The following is an 18,540-nucleotide window of genomic DNA, read 5'->3' as shown; positions in this document are numbered from 1 at the left end:
GTCCCATTTGACTTACTGAAGTATAGCATTTCCATTAGATTTGGGTCAGAGATAGCCCTGTAAACCAGACATAAGCCACTTCTAAGTAGTCTATACACTACTGAGTACAGTGGCAGCGACTTCAGTCTGTCCATATAAGACATGTGCTGGAAACCCTGAATTTTCTTAGTTAGAAATCTTTTAAGTCTATCAAGTTGCTGCAGGTGTCTGATGCGGTACATACCAAAGACAGAATTATATTCAATAACAAGCCTGATGAGGGATAAGTACAGGGGAGTTATAACTTCTTTTGCTCTTGAGGTGATGCCTTTGCTAATCAGGTGGCTGACAGAGAATGTCTTCCTCACCACAGCAGATGCATGATGGTCAAAGCTGAGGTCACAGTGAGATTGTGTTCCCAGGTCTCTCACTACTGAATTGGTACTTAGGGTATTATTGTTTATTTTATAATCAGCAGAGACAGCAGGGACACTGTTTTACCAAAGGGAAATATGATGCATTTTTTAGCATTTAAAGAGCATGGTTTGGCACCAATCATTGGTCTGTGTAATCCTCTTTTCAAGTACACTGACATCACTAGGGGATTCAATTATAGTATCTAATTTGCAGTCTCCTGCAAACTTGGTTAGCCACAGCCCCTCCATTTTGGCCTAGACATCTGAGAAGTATATGCCAAACAAGGAAAGCCCAACACTGACCCTTGTGGGACCCCAATGGTGACAGGTCTGTTGGCTGAGGTAAAGTCCCCAACTTTGACTGAGTGTGATCTGTCATTGAGCCACCTTTCTTCAAGCTGACTGGTTAATCTGAGAGCTCAGATAACCAATCAGCATGAGATTCAGCAATGTGTGAGAGGAGGAAGCTGAAATTCTGTACCTCAGGACAGATATCTATAGGAAGGTTGTGTCTCTGGCATGCATAGGAAGTCTGTCCAGTCCACTCGCACTTCAGACTTCATGATAATATTGGTGGTATCACCTCTCCACTCTCAGTAAGAAAAAAGGTAAGCTGTGGAAGCTTATTTATTTAAAAATGCAAAGCAGCATTAAAAATACTTGGCAACAAATGAGTTTATTAATGACATGAGCACTTTATGATTAAAGACGAAAGTGTATGTTTGTACGTCTCCTATTTGGTTCTAGATTAGAAATTGTTTGGAAATATTACTGGTTTAAAGTGGTTCATCTGAAATATAATCAGAGTATTAGTGGAACATTGTTGAAGTCTCTGCAGGCAGGTGAGTGTGTGTTTCTTACTAGTTTGTCTCCCGTGGAATTGACACCTGATAGAAATGCAAGAGAAGGATGGGCATGCAAGGAATTTACATATACAGAAGGTTACTAATCACTGACATCTTCAATGATTTCCATTTTCTAGTAATTGATTTTTAGGCAACCAATTGCATTAAATTTAGTAAGGCCTTCCTATGTATGGGCAGTAAGGATTGTATGTCTTACCTCAAGAGAATCATTTCCTTAGTTGCAGGCATTTGCTCCCCCCCAAATTTCTGACAAGATTACTTTAAAGGAATTTTATAATCTGACAATTTATTACATACACTCCCCCCAAACAATTTAAGGGATAGTGGGTTCAACAATGTAGGCATGTGGTGTAAAGTTAGCGGTAAATTTGTTGACTAATATATAGTCTGATATATTCTTGGGATTGGAATGTGTGCTATTATTATTATTATGGCTAAGCTTGGTGGATCTTTTAGACATTACTCCTTAATTTTCTGACATAACTGAAGAAAGTGTTGTAGTTTAATTTGGTATCTGTAGTGATCTTAACTTCATACTCTGCTTTACATTTTATAACACTGTTCTTAAGTTCTTTGCTACTTCACTGATTCTTCTTTTACTTTTATAATACACATAGCGCCACACATGATTGGGTTGTATTTTTTTAAATAATGTAAACTTGCAAAGAATTGTTTCTCTTTTGGTGGGGGGGGGGGTGGAGGCAGTGACATGTCAGTAGAGTCCAGTTAGAGCAGTTTCTGAATTTTTGATACTCCGAGCCCAAAAAGGTTCACCATCACTAGTCTATAGTTACCTGGGTCTGTTGCTGAACCACCCTTGTGGAGGGGAATAACAGTCATTGTTTTCCATTCAGTGGGGACAAGGTCACTACTCAGGCTGTGGTTGAATAGAGTACCTAATGGAATAGCTAGTTCTTGTTTTAGAACATTAAGAATGCAGCATGGAAAACCATCTGGTCCTATGGAGGCTGTGTTCTTAGCCTTGGAGAGAGCATTGATGACTTGCTCTTTGGAGATGCAGGGAGGAGGAGATGATGAAGACATGGTTTGTGGTATGCTTGAGGGAGATGGGGTGAATTTTTCACAAACCTATCTGCTAGCAGGTTTGCAATTTCTGCAGGGTCAGTGTGAGTGATGCCATCCACAATTAGTTTAGCACACATCTGAGTCTTGCCTTTTAGGTTGCGGACATAGTTGAAGTCTTATGGTTATCCTCGGCTATGGTTGTTAAATTTTCCTCATAGTTGCTCTTTGGAGATTTTACAAGTTGTCTTATTTGTTTGTATAAGCTAAGGAGAGTTCTCTTTCAGTTCTGGGATCTCACTTTTGTATTGTTAGACAGCAGCTTATTTTGCTTATTGTATACTTTATTAATGCTAGATGTCCACCAGGATGGTTTATTTTTTCTTGAGGATCTTGCTTTAAACCTATGTGGCACGGCTGTGTTAATACATTTGTGTAGATGTTTATAAAGGCATCAGTGTATACCTTAGTATAGCTGTTAATGCCATCTGTGGAAACTTGAGCTTGGAAGTCAATTATACCTTCCATTAGGCGGGTATAGTTAGCTTTGGTGAAGTTTATTTAACCTTAATTTTCTTCTGGGGAATTCTGATGCTATTGCTACTTCATAAATGACTGATGTATGGTTGGAATTAACTAGTGCAGGCCCTACACTTGTGGCATTGTGCTGGTCAATCATGTTGGTCTGGAGCAGTTCTGGAATACTGGAGCCCCTTGTGGGGTGGTCTACTATTTGTTCCAGGGTATTTGAGTTAACAAAGTCCATGAACTTTTGTGTGAATGAGTTTGGCCTCATATACGTTTTGCAATTATTGGAAGTATGGTAGAAGTCACCCATGACTTGGGTGTTAGGTTGTACCTTAATTATTCCAAATAGGTCTAAATAATCTGTGACAGCATCTTGGTTCATGGAAGGTGACCTGTAACTGATGATGACATGAATGGGGTCTTACTCATGGTAATTTGGACTTGGAGTAGCTCCACAGAGTTTTCTTTTCTAACCAGTCTAGACTGTAGTTACCTTTAATGAAGACACATACTCCACCTCCTTTGGTACTCACACCTTCAATTTGTGGTCTGAAAGTGTGGGAGGCATTGTAGCATTGCAAGGCTGGGGTACTTTCTGCGTCCTTGACCCAGGTTTCTGTGACTGCACAGATGTAAACACCTTCCAGGGAGAAGAGTGCTTCCAGAAAGTGCAGTTTCTGATTTCAACTCCTAGAATTTAGCAGTATGACCCTTGTTTCTTTGTGTTTGACATTTTCATGTTGAGAATTTTGTTGTTGTGACCTTGCCTAAAAAGGCATTATGTGGGAGGCAAGTGCCTTTGCCAGAAACAGAAAGCCTAGAGGTGCCAGGTGAAGACCTTCTCTGGCAAAACGGCATGGTCAATCCACCATGTCATCCCAGGCTGACAAGAACTGGATCCCCTTAGAATGACACCAGAAACTAAGCCAACTGTTGAATTCAAACATTTTTTTGTTTATATTGTGGTATCATACTGGGTGAGGGTAAAAATGCTACTTAAAGCTAGGGACATATCTGCCTGGCACAAATATTCATAGAGCTCAATCATGTCTCTCTTCATATAGTCCAGAGACATATGTTTCAAGTCATTCACACCAACATGAACTATAACAGAGTCATAACGGTACTTGTTTTTGAGAGACTTGAGTGCATGTGTGATCTGGTGAATCCTTGCACCAGACAGACAACTAACTGTAACTTTCTTCTTGTTTAACCTGGTGAGTGGGGCAGCTGTATGTCTCACTATAGAGGCACCTATAACTAAAACATTTGGAATAGTTGTGCATTGCCTTAAGGGCTTATTTGGCGAGATACAGGTGCTAGTGTTTTTATGTATATTGGGTGCTTTGGGTGTTGGGTTAGGTGTAGCATGTTTGTGTTTTGGAGGTCTCTGGTGTTTAGGTAGGTTTCTGGAGAGTACCTCTGCATATGAAGGTTTATGTGTTAGGTATATATTATGAATAGGATTCATGGTGTGTGAGCTGACAGCTTGTTTAGTGTTGCTGTTCTGGGTGCGACAGAGCAGTGATTCCAGATTCTTAGGGTAGGAGCATCTCTTGCAAATTGTATTTTAATGATTTAGGAGTAAGGGGTTGTCAGTGTACATGAGGCGGTTCCTACACTGCCACAAAAATCCCATATCCACTAGGCTAGCAGGAGAAACAGAGGGAAACTGACAGTCTATAATGCAAAATTTGAACCTGGTATCTGAGCAGATAAGGAGAAAAAAAATGGAGTATCAGTCAAGGAGCTGTCCTAGGGTGACTACCCTATGGGGTGTACAGTAGGAGCTCTATAAAAGAGGGGATATATAGTGTCTGATGTTGATAAGTAAGAGGTAAAATCTCTGCTGGGTGGCTCGCTGAACAGCTGAGGTATTCAAGAACTGCTCTCCTAGATAGCAGCCGCTTCTAAGGGAAAATACTTCTATTGGTGCTTTTGCGTCTATAACCACCAAGAGTTTCCCTTTCTGCATGATGGTGGACTACTTGCTAGCAAGAGTAAAGCAGCTAATACAAAGAAACCAATGAAAAAGCTCAAACTGAGCCTTGAGCCAGTAACCTTCAATTAAATAGTCCTATTGTACTATCCTGCCACGAGGGTACGGGGGGAGGGGGGAGCTTCTCCAAACAAATGTCCTAATTTTTACTGCTCAATCTACAAACTGAATTGAATTCAGCTGGTCTGAACTCAATCTATATTACAGCCAAAAGCAATGCAATGGAACAAGAAAAAAGCAGGATATATTTTTTTTAATTAAATAACCAACGGTGATAAAAGCATTAATAGCAATAGAATAAAAGAACAGAAACAGATCTTTTCTTAAATTAAGTAAAAGCAGCAGTTGGTGTGAAATACAATGAAAGTGCAACAAATGGAGTAGCAAAATACAGTGCAAAGCTACAGCAAACAGTACAGTTTTTTTTAAGTACTGAAGTACAATCACAGTATATAAGAAAAGTACAAATTAAAAATACTTAGAGCCCTTTTGTTGGCTTCCCAGCTCAGAAAGACCAGCAAACACTTACAGCCATTAGATGAATAATCCCAGTCCTAATGTAAAAGCACAGTAAAAGAGTGTCTGGAGTGAAGTGCCACCACAATCCTTCTGTCAGACTTTCATGCAATTACTGAAAACATTTCTAAAATTTAAAATGAAACATGTTGAAATATGTTTTTCTTTTTCTTAAGCCACTTTATGCTAGATATTATGACTCTGATATCTACATTTCTGTATCCATATTCAATAGACATCAATCTATGCAACAGTTCCTGTAGTGCTATTTATACTAGGTTTCTGTAATTCTGAAAGCTTGGTTTATTTAAAGGATTATCAAATATGTATATTAAGGAACCCATTTATAGAAGGTTTAAGCCAATAAGACAAAAGAGCTGTTTCCTGGTGTTAATATGTTCTCATGAAAGTGCAATGCTGCAAACATCAGTAAAAGTCTTTTAATTGTAAAAAAATGACAGCATGTTCTGCTAAAGGAATGCAGCTGTATATTAAAGCAACCTTGTGAAATCCGTCTTCTTTACTCCCATTCACTAAAACCAACACAATGAGTGTTTTGTGCATTGTTTCATTACACGCTCCCTCTTAAAATACGCTGCAGTGGTAAAACATTTGTTACCTTTGCATTATCTCTGTGAGTTAGTTCCTTCTGTTCACTAACATGTTACCTTTTCGTTGTCTTTCCTCTATATTTTATAATCAGTATTCTTCCCATTCATTCTGTGAATTCCATATGTCTATATATAGTTAGCATTTTGTACAAGAAACCCTTCAATTAAAAGTTCAAAAAATTGGGTTGAGAAGCTGTATCTCAGAACAATAATCAGATTTTAAAACTCTTGCACAGTTGACATCTTATAAATAGTCATAGGGCCGGATTCACGAAGGCTTGCACGGAGTCTAAGAGTAGTGTAAGACTCCATGCAGCCTTCGCGATCCAGGAACAGCCCAAAGTCCGTGTAAGAGACAAGCTAAAACGTCTCTTACACGGAGTGGGCGTGGATAAGCTAATCACCTCACTTGCAGCCGAATAGCATGCAAATGAGGATGATTAGCGATCCAGGAAGCCCAGAACAGCCCGTGTAAGAGCCGTTTTAGCTGCAGAAATGTACTCAGTTGACAACTGAGTACGGTTCTGCAAAAACTGCAATGGAGCCATGTCAGCTCCAAATAAAGGGTGCATATGTGTCAGGCAGCATGCCAATGGCCAAATATGTGGCCATTGGCAAAGTAACCTGATGCAAATATATTAAAAATATAATTTTTTTCGGCGATTGCCGATGTTTAAACCCAAGCGCAGCCAGCAAAACGGCTGCGCTGTATAAAACATAAAACGAAGGTTATAAACCCACAAATGTGGGTTTTATGCAATACATGGAATGTCAATGCAGGGACCAGCAGACCAAAACCAACATGGCCACCGTGTAGTGGTTGCTAAGGGGGGAAGCTGAGTCTAAGACATGTAACTAAGCATTAGTAGGCAATCTGATGCAAATGAGTGTTAGGATACTGAATTCCACTGTCACATAGCAAATGAGCACAGTCTGAGTAGTGTAAGAGTTACAGAAGGGGAGGAACAGAGTAGGAGATAGGTGACATCACAGGGGAATGGTAGAAAGAAATGCAGTTCATTGGAGGTCAGAGTTACATGACAGATGTCAGACAGATATCATGGAAAGAGGTGTGCCACTAGATAAGCATGAGAAAGTCAAGAAATGGAAGGTGTACACTGTTGCCTACACCGTTTCTTGCTGGCGCGTGCATGCGCACGCAGGCGCCATGAAGCGAGTAAGGCAGTGTCTGCGTGTAAGGCAGACTGATTATGTGGGAGCATGTTGGGAGATGTTTAACACTGTTTGTGTGGGTGTGCATGCGTTTTAATCTGAATAAGCAGATTCTGAACCGTAAGCATGTGTGCGCGTGTAAGCCACTGTGAGCATGTTTCTGCTGGTTTGCACACGGCTCCTCCCTGAGGAAACAGAGAGGAAAAGGAAGCAACAGATTTAGTAGGAAGCTAGCAGGGAATACTGCTGGAGCTAGCAGGTGAAAACAATTAGAAGCAGGCAATTACACAGGCAGAATAGTAGCCCAGCCCAGCACTTAAAACTCTGCAAACAGCAGTGCAGGATGTTTCTCTCAAGAGACACTGCAAGACAGGAGTAAGCTATTAGAAGTGAAAACTGAAAAAGCTGAACTCAGAGCAGAAATGTTAGGGGCTGCCATAGCTGTCATAATGAGACATAGGCGACTTGCTGAGGGTGGTGACAATGCAGATGGTGCCAGACAACCCACAGTGAGGAGACGGAGAAGAGTGTACAGGCCCAGGGTCACCTACCACGGGTAACATGAGCTGGAGATAGTAGAGCACTATAGAGTGGACAGAGACCTCCTGCAGCAAATAGTGGAGCTGTGCAGGCCACGCCTCACACACAGAACCAACAGAGGGGAACCCATCCCAGTGGAAACCAAGGTATGTGTTGGCCTAAGAATACTACCAACAGGTACCTTCCAGAGACCAACTGGTGATATGATGGGGATATCACAGGCATCAGCCTCCAGGGTACTGCACCAGTTCCTGGATGCCATGTCAGCACATGTCAGTGATCATGTATATTTCCCCAATGCCCGTGAGGTATTGGCCAGCAATATGCGTCTCTTCCAGAAAATAGCGGAATACCCTGAGGTAGTGGGTGCAATAGACTGCACGCACATGCGCATCGAAGCACCAGCCGGTGAGTGAGGTAGGGCATACATCAACCACAAGGGCTTCCCCTCCATCAACTGCCAGGTCATGTGTGATGCCCAGGGCATAATAATGAATGTGTGTGCTGGCTGTCCTGGGAGCTACCATGATTCCCACATCTGGCATTTGACGCAGCTGTACCAGACATTTGCCAATGGGGACATCCCGCACGGACACCTAGTGGGGAATGCAGGTTATGCACTGGAGCCGTGGCTGATGACACCCATCAGAAACGCACACACACCTGAACAGGAACGCCATAATGAGGTACACGCACAAACACGTAATGTAATAGAGCGTGTGTTTGGGCTGCTCAAGTCATGGTTCCGATGTCTGGACACATCTGGTGGAGCCTTGCAGTACACACCAGCTACATGTACCCAAATTGTCATGGTATGTGCTATGCTACATAATATGATCTTGCAAAAACAGCTGCAGCAGGACCAGCATAGGGCCGGGCCAAACAGCCCCCCACCATTGCCAAGGCCATCACAGGCAGAGCGTGACTCGGAGGAGGAACAACCTGAGCCTGCCCCAGTAGGCAGAAGGAGGTGTGCCCAGTATGCCCTGGCCTTGGCAAAGAGGCAACACATAGCACATACACTGGCTCAGTAGGAACCCTGGGAATGATACCCCCTCTGACTCACTCAAATAATAACATGGATGCCTACAATGACATGACCTGCTCACAAACATGTACAGGGAAGTGTAATATGCGCATCCGGCAGAGGAAGCCCTGCAGCACCACCTGAGGCATGAATGCCATGTGTTAAGTAATGTAACATCATGTACTATATGCACACCTGAGGACCCTGATTAACATCCTACCCTCACCAAGCATCATGCCACAATATGACAATGAGATGATCAAGTGCAATAATTGACTGAAGTATCGCAGTTGGTCAAAGGGGATCCAATGTGTGCCAGTCTGGGATGACATGCTGAGCATGACATGATGCTCCACCTGCTAGGACTGGCGTGCACCTATCAGTGCAGGCCGTATGGATACTGGCAAAGGCTGTTGTTACCCACAGTGTGCCCTGAATAGGTAAGGCTCAAAACACAAACCTATCTCCATAGGTATCAGAAGGGATAAGAATAAGATAAGGGATAAGTCGAAACAGCAAGATGCATGCAGTCTAAACTCACCCAGTATGGAGAATGTTGATATATGTGCTGTAACAGAAAACCGAGTCAAGGCTCACAACAGCACCCTAACACTACCAGGTTACACCTCATACTGTGCTGTACAGCCTCAAAACATGGAACAAGCTACAAAAGGAGGGTGACTAGCAAGAATTGTCAAGGATAACCACACCCCCATGTTGGTACCACAACAAGAAGCAGCATGGACTAGCCATGGTCAAGTAACAGTGGCTAAAACTGCCCCCCAGTTTATAGCCTGCTACAGACTACTGTCCCAACACCAGGAACTGCACCTGGCCTATGCTGGAATACATGAATATATCAAGTCCTCCAAACCACATTATATTGGGTGACTGAAAATACCCAGACATAGACTGGGAGCATTATACTAGCTCCAACAGTGTAGGACAAAAGTTCATAGAATCCATAAACCAAAGGCCCAGGAACAACGTACCACTCCCACAAGAGGGTAAGCATACTGGATGTGATAATCAGCAACATGGGTACTGGATGGCAAGACGAGAAGTGTATTGCTCACTGGTAAAACCAGACCATAGAGTAATCACACTGGATATACAAATCCTGACCACAGTCCCTGGCCAGAAAACCACAGTGGAAAACATGTGTAAAGCAATATTTGCACTCCTCCAAACTGATGTGGAATCCATTAAAGGTCCTGTGCAGGTGCAAAATATGGGCCACACCTCAGAACCTGTAATACAGCCATTCCATGAACACTGCCAGGAATGCTTGGATTATGCAATCCTAAATTAAAACAAGACACAATGCCATACACGCAGGCATCTGGCATGGTGGACACCAGCCATAACCAAACCATGCAAGAGAATGAGGAAGCTACTACATAATAGAGCAAACATAAACAATGAAGTAATCACTGATCAGTAGTATGGCAATAAAATATGTGCGCACATACAATCCACTAAGGCCAGCCACAACAAGTTGAATCTGTGAATCCTGAGGCAATGTTACACCTGCCCCAAGTACACAGACAACCCCCAACTCCACCCAAGAAATACAAATATATGTGAGAGATGCAACCATCTATCCAAACTGGAGGCTCAGCTCCCTCAACTTAGTACTCCCAAAACTAGTCAGGAGGAGAAGGTAACCACACACACCACAAACACAGTCCCACATAGACCTATCACAACTGCAAACCAAAGACATAAACACAGAAAAACATTCCCGGAGGCACAAATTACAAACACAGCACACCAACAGAGGCCTCTAAAGCAGACACCCAATCAAACAACCTCCAAACATAGCACATGCAACACATAGTACACAAAGCTGGTGTGCCAAACAGTCACAGGCCAGAAGGAGAAACAACATGCCTGATACAGTTGTAATAGGTGACTCCATAGTCAGACACACTGCTGTCCCGCACACCAGACTGAACAAGGGAAAGGGTACAGTAAGCTGCCTGTAGGCTGCCACAATACGCCACATAACAGAAGTATGCAGGTCACTCCAAAGCAAGTAGAAATATGATGCAGTCATAGTCCATGCTGGTGTGAATGACCTGAGATGTACCTCCCTAGACTACATGAAAAGAGACATAGATGAGCTCTCTGATTATGTAGTCCAGGCCAGTATGACACTCACCGTTTGCAGCATCCTACCCTTACCAAGAATAATGCCACAGTACAAACACGGAATGATCAGTCATAGCAAGTGGCACACTTACTGGTGTCATTCCAAGGGGATCCAATGTCTGTCTGCTTGGGATGTCATGCTTGACAAGCCATTCTTGGGATGGCTTGCACCTGTCACCCCTGGGCGTCTGGATATTGGATAAGGCCTTTGCCACCTCCATAGAGCCTTTTGTAGGCAAGGCTGAAAAGACTAACCCACCACCCTAGAAAACATAAGTGGAAAGAAACATAAGGGTAATGCTGACCAATGCCAGATGTGTAAACCCCAATATGCATGCTCCCAAGGCCATCCCCAGTATGGAGAACATCGATGTCTGTGCAGTGACAGAAACCTGCTGAAAGCCTCCTGACAGCACACCAGCACTACCAGGTTATACCACATATCATGTGTCATGGCCCCAAAACCTGGAACAAAACATAAAAGGAGGGTGAGTATCCATATTCAGCACAGACACCCATACATCCAGGTAACTGACAATGCACAAGGCATTGGAGTCCACCCATGTGCAACTAACTGTAGGCAAGACTGCTGTACAGTCTGTAGCATGCTACAGACCACACTCTCACACACAGGAACCCCACTCAGCCGTCCTGAAGACACTGGACAGTATGAATGTCCCACCAAATACCAAACAAGGTACCACAAATTACCACATAGGTGGTAAACCATTATGTATGGAAGGAGTAATCAGGGACCTAGGGACACAAGTGGACAGTAACCTGTTATGTGACACTCACATTGCCAATGCAGCTAGGAAGACTGTCTACATTTGACACCGTATCAGGAAAGGATTCACATCTACGTCAACAGAGGTCATTGTGCCCCTATACTGTTCTCTTATCACACCCATAATCTAGTACAATGCCTCATATGGGATGTACCTTACCTGACACCTGCAGCAGTTAGAAAGACCTCAAAGGTACCTCACCAAGAGGATAAAGGGTCTCAAATACGTGTCATATGCTGCCTGGCTGTAGACACCCCAGCTGAATGCAGTCACATACTGCCTACACAGAGGCATTGCATGCCTGTTGTAGAAGGCCATGCCCAACACAGGAGTAATGGACATGCTCCACCCCAGAAAACTCAAAGCCATCGGAGCTGTGAGAGTAAGAGATGTCAACCTCAACAAATAATGAAATAGGATGTGCTGGGGGGACAGATACATAATCCAGAGGCTCCCCACACCCTGGACCAGAATCTCACTCCATGTTAGGCAGAGCCCCTCACTGACACTCTTCAACAGGAATCTTGCCAAGTGGATGGATGATTGTAGAGTTACACTGGGGGTCTTCACTGTGTCATGTCCAGACAGAGGCACAGCAAAGCAAATCATAAATGGCCATAATATTCACATAGCAAGGGGTGGCAAAAGCCACACACACTCTGGCTAGGCTAACAAATACCCTAGGGTGGATAGCCTAGTATGAATCTATGAACCTATGAAGATACAAATTGTACAGGACACTAAGGATAATCCCAAGGCTTTCACAACTGATGGTAGGAACCAAGTTGGGAATTCACAGATATGCTCTGAATCACACAAATATCACAAACACACACACATATTGCCAACATACATCCTGACAGGTGCAGTGCAACCCCCCCAAGAATGCAGAATATCTATCCCAGCAGACTGCTGGCCCCCTGACATTGCAGAAGCTGAGGTAACAGCCAGCATCTACAAAGCAAAACACACAGCAGCAATGGTATGAGATGGTGTCCTGGGCTGAGTGCAACATGGACTCCAAGATGAATGGAATGCCAAATCACACTACTGCTCAATGTCAGCCTTACCACAGAATATGTACCCAAAGAGCAGTGTACAACAACAGTGGTCCTTCTCAACAAAGGTGTTGCCTGAATGGATACTGAAGACTACTACCCCAGAATCCTGAGAAGCTCGGTCTGCACAGCTATGGAAAGGATCAGCATGTACCACAGACATAAAGATATTGGGGACCTACTGACACTGGACCCTACCCAGTGTGGCTTTCTTAAGTGCATATCCTGCCCCTAAACATGTTTGACCCAATTGAAACAGTCATTAAGGTCATTGATGAGGGCAATGTGGTCCACACAGTGTAGCTGGACCTTGCAAAGGCTTCTATACAATACCCTATGTGTTCATTAGATAAGCTCACCAGCTTAAATATAAACCCCTATGTCAGTAGAGGGGTTGCAAACCAGACCAAGGACAGAACAGACATGGTCAGACATGCTGCAGCCATGTCAGACTACAAACCAGATATAACTGGCATCCCACAAGGCTTGGTCCTGGGATCTCCCTCGTCTGGTATATATGTCCCATAGGTACAGGCAAACATGGAAGGACTGTGTCTGAACATGTTTGCAGAGGACTACAAACTGCTCACCATATATGATCCACCAGCTGACACAAGCATCCCACAAAAGGGCCACATAGAAACAGACAACTGGTGCCATAGCCATGTCAGCAAGCAAATTGCAGAAAAGTGTATAGTCAACCCCCGTGGATATACAGTAAGTGCCCACCGATTACCACATAGGTGTTAACCCATTATGTAGTTAACATGTAATGAGAGACCTGGGGACACAAGGTGATAGATATCCTGCATTGGACAAACATGTGCTGTAGTGTTTACAGAAACATACCATATACCCACCTAATCATGAAGGTTGTCAGATCTAGATAAGGGGAGGTCATTGTGGCTCTGCAGTCATCCTCCATCAGCGGTACAATTGACTACAATAGCCCCTGTGAGATGTACCTCAGCAGACACCTCCATCAACCGTAAAGTCCCCAACAGTACCTCACCAGGAGTATCAAAGAGCTTGCACAAATGCCATGTGTTGCCTGTGTTGCTGGTATCAATAAACATGCTGCACCTTGTACAATCTGAATGGCAGTGAGCTATGCACATGAGAGACCTGAACCCCAGCACTGACTTACATAGGACAAGCTGTACTGCATGATCCATAACACAGAAGCCACCCCCACCCATGAGTGAACTCCCAGTACAGGCTACCCATAGAGTCACTTATCAATTTTCCTCAATAGGAATCTTGATGAGTGGATGGGAGATGGTAGCTTTATCCTGGGTATCACTGTCATGTCACAGGTAGACAGAGGCACAGTATACTAACCATGACATATGTCATGGCAAACTCCACTTACAATGTGTGTTGAAGGACAAACACACTCTCCAACTAGCATTAGACATGGACTAGGGCACATCGCTGGTGTTTGCAAATGTACACTTATGTTGTGGAATACACTACCAATGTTGGACAAGCCTGGTTTAGGTAGTTCATATCTGAACAGAATGCAACATGGTCAGATGTACACAACTGGCCCCTAACCAGGCTGTTGTGCTCACTATCGAAATGTAAAGCAGTGATAGCACTAAAGCCCAGGATACTGTCCACCACAGTCAAAGTACTACCAGTGCACTATACAGTACTACAGTGTTAGGTCAGTGTGAAAGGATGTTGACAACTGTATGCAAAGTATCCCATGCAAACACTGCAGGCACAGTATAATCCTGTTGTGTTCACACACAAAGCAGTTGTACAGTAACTACACAACATGACACACAACACACAACCATAAACGGGTGATATTTGTTGAAGTTCACACTCATCCACAAATGTGGTGGGCTGCAGAGTTCAACATATGGAATGCTCACACTGGGCATGCTCACACACTTTGATAAATGAGACATATGTCAGACAACATGCCATGGGAAGGCTGAACTGGGCACGCTCACACACTTAGGCCAAATCTCAGTTTAGCAGTTGGACACACATATCTGGTATTTTTACGTGTTATTCCAGGAACCAACCACATTACAGCAGTCTGCCCAGTGCACACAGTTAAATGACTACAGAGACATACGTGATATAGTGGATCCCTCCCATATGCAAACATCTTCCACAGTTGCACAAGTTGTTCATACAAACAGGGAATGCTATGGCAATAAAGATGTGCAAACAGTCTATCAGCAACAAATAATGTGCATTTGACAATTAAACATATGGGTGTAGAGGTCAACACTAGGCTGTTTGCCCTAGGGAATGACAGCTTAGCCAGAGTGTGCTTGGCGTCTGCCTCCCCACAGGATGCACATTCCCCTTTCTAAACACCGATGATGTCAGCACCCTATAAGTACAGCAGGAGAAAAGAAACCTCCCAGTAATGCGAATAGTGCGCTCTGCTAATGCATCCATCACAAGTGTCATAACATAGTTAGGTAGGGTTTTGAATCCTGCAAATGCTCAGTGTGTGTGTGTGTGAGTGGGGTTGGTGTGTGTGTAAGTCTGTGGGAGAGAAATGTCCGTTTTGGCAACTGGGAAAACACACTACAGGATGCACATTCCCCTTTCTAAACACAGATGATGTCAGCACTCTATAAGTATAGCAGGAGAAGAGAAACCTCCCAGTAATATGAATAGCGTGCTCCGCTAATGCGTCCGTCTCAAGTGCCATAACATAGTTAGATAGAGGTTTGAATCCTGCAAATGGGAAGTGTATGTGTTTGGCTGAGTGCAATTGGGTGTGAAGGAAATGTCCCTTTTGGCAACTAGGAGAACAGACTACAGGATGCACATTCCCCTTTCTAAACACCGATGATGTCAGCACTCTATAAGTATAGCAAGAGAAGGGAAACCTCCCAGTAATGCGAATAGCGCGCACTGCTAATTCATCCATCTCAAGTGTCATAACATAGTTAGGTAGGGGTTTGAATCCTGCAAAGAGCAAGTGTATGTGTTTGCCTGAGGGGGAATTGTGTGTGAGAGAAATGTCCCTTTTGGCAACTAGGAGAACAGACTACAGGATGCACATTCCTCTTTCTAAACATTGATGATGTCAGCACTCTATAAGTATAGCAGGAGAAGGGAAACCTTCCATTAATGTGAATAGCGCGTTCTGCTAATGTGTCCGTCTCAAGTGTCATAACATAGTTAGGTAGAGGTTTGAATCCTTCAAATGTGTGTGTTTGTCTGAGGGGGATTAGTGTGTGTGCAATTTTGTGTGAGGGAAATGTCCCTTTTGGCAACTAGGAGAATAGACTACAGGATGCACATTCCCCTTTCTAAACACCGATGATGTCAGCACTCTATAAGTATAGCAGGAGAAGGGAAACCTCTAAGTAATGCAAACAGTGCGCTCTGTTAATGCGTCTGTCTCAAGTGTCATAACATAATTAGGCAGGGGTTTGAATCCTACAAATGGCAAGTGTGTGTGTTTGTCTGAGGGGGATTCTTGTGTGTGAGGGAAATGTCCCTAATGTGAATAGTACGCTCTGCTAATGCGTCTGTCTTAATTGTTATAACATAGTTAGGTTGGGGTTTGAATCCTGCAAGTGTGTGTGTTTGTCTTAGGGGGATTAGTGTGTGTGCAATTTTGTGTGAGGGAAATGTCCCTTTTGGCAACTAGGAGAACAGACTACAGGATGCACATTTCCCTTTCTAAACACCGATGATGTCAGCACCCTATAAGTACAGCAAGAGAAGGAAAACTTCCCAGTAAGGCGAATAGCACATTCTGCTAATGTGTCCGTCTCGAGTGTCATAACATAGTCAGATAGGGGTTTGAATCCTGCAAATGGCAAGTGTGTGTTTTTGGCTGAGGGGGGTTAGTGTGTGTGAGGAAAATGTCCCCTTTGGCAACCCTTTCTAAACACTGATGATGTCAGCACTCTATAAGTATAGCAGGAGAAAAAAAACCGCCCAGTAATGCGAATAGCGCGCTCTGCTAATGCGTCTGTTTCAAATGTCATAACATAGTTAGGTAGGGGTTTGAATCCTGCAAATGGCAAGTGTGTGTGCTTGCCTGAGAGGGATTTGTGTTTGTGAAGGAAATGTCCCTAATGCGAATAGCATGCTCTGCTAATGCATCCGTCTCAAGTATCATAACATAGTTAGGTAGAGGTTTGAATCCTGCAAGTGTGTATGTTTGTCTGAGGGGGATTCGTGTGTGTGCAATTTTGTGTGAGGAAAATGTCCCTTTTGGCAACTAGGAGAACAGACTACAGGATGCACATTCCCCTTTCTAAACACCGATGATGTCAGCACTCTATAAGTATAGCAGGAGAAAGGAAACCTCCCAGTAATGCGAATAGCATGCTACGCTAATGCGTCCATCTCAAGTGTCATAACATATTTAGGTAGGAGTTGGAATACTACAAATGGCAAGGGTGTGTGTTTGTCTGAGGGGGATTAGTGTGTGTGCAATTTTGTGTGAGGGAAATGTCCCTTTTGGCAACTAGGAGAACAGACTACAGGATGCACATTCCCCTTTCTAAACACCGATGATGTCAGCACTCTATAAGTATAGCAGGAGAAGGAAAACCTCCCAGTAATGCGAATAGCGTGCTCCGCTAATGCGTCTGTCTCAAGTGTCATAACATAGTTAGGTAGGGGTTTGAATCCTGCAAGTGTGTGTGTTGGGTTGAGGGGGGTTAGTGTGTGTGAGAGAAATGTCCCTTTTGGCAACTAGGAGAACAGACTACAGGATGCACATTTCCCTTTCTAAACACTGATGATGTCAGCACCCTATAAGTACAGCAAGAGAAGGGAAACTTCCCAGTAATGCGAATAGCACACTCTGCTAATGTGTCCGTCTTGAGTGTCATAACATAGTCAGATAGGGGTTTGAATCCTGCAAATGGCAACTGTGTGTTTTTGGCTGAGGGGGGTTAGTGTGTGTGAGGAAAATGTCCCTTTTGGCAACTAGGAGAACAGACTACAGGATGCACATTTCCCTTTCTAAACACTGTTCAGCTGAAGGCCATGGCTCTGGCACAAGTTGTCTGTTTCTATGATGCCCCTGTGGAAGATGCTTGTGTCGGCTGGTGAGTCGATTATGGTGGCCAGTTCGCAGTCATCTGCATATTTGGTCAGCCACAGTCCGTCTGTGTTGGCCTGTACTTCCAATAAATATATACCATACAAGAGAGGTCCCAGGACTGAGCCTTGTGGGACACAACTCGTAACTGGTTTGGAGTCTGGCATGGCTCCAGCAATTCTAAGCATGTGGGTTCTGTCCTTGAGCCACTGTGCAATCCATCTAGTGACATAGGGGCTTATATTTAAGCTGGTGAGCTTCTCTAGAATGCCCAAGTGGGGTATTGTTGTGAAGGCTTTTGCGAGGTCCAGGTAGGCTGTGTGAACCCCCTTCCCCTCGTCAATGGCCTTGGTGACTGTTTCAAAGAAATTAACCAGGTTAAACCTGGTAGTGCTGGTGTGCTCTCAGTAGCCCTGAACCAGGCATCTGTTACTGCACAGATATCGATGTTCTCCATGCAAAGGAGAGTTTCGGGTGCATGCATCTGGAGATTTAGACTTCTGGCATTGGGTAGCATTACTCTTAGTTTCTTATCCCTAGTGATACCTATGAAGGTGGGTTTGTCATTTGAGCCTTGCCTAACATAGGCACTATGGGGGTAGCAAGAGCCTTTGCCAATATCTGAAAGCCCAGGGGTGACAGGTGCAGGCCATCCCTAGCGAAGCAGGTAGTTCAACAGAAGATGAATATGTGAAGGTGTAGTGCCTGTGATTAGTTAGCAGTAGCATATATGACTGCTCACGTGGACACATGCCAGGTAAGTCATATGCACTGTGTCACAGGCAATGTACATGTGAACAGGACAAACAGTGACATCC

Source organism: Protopterus annectens, chromosome 1.part2 (assembly GCF_019279795.1).
Source record: "Protopterus annectens isolate FY-2018-M chromosome 1.part2, PAN1.0, whole genome shotgun sequence".
NCBI classification, from domain to species: domain Eukaryota; kingdom Metazoa; phylum Chordata; order Ceratodontiformes; family Protopteridae; genus Protopterus; species Protopterus annectens.
Note: the sequence above shows the minus strand (reverse complement) of the source record.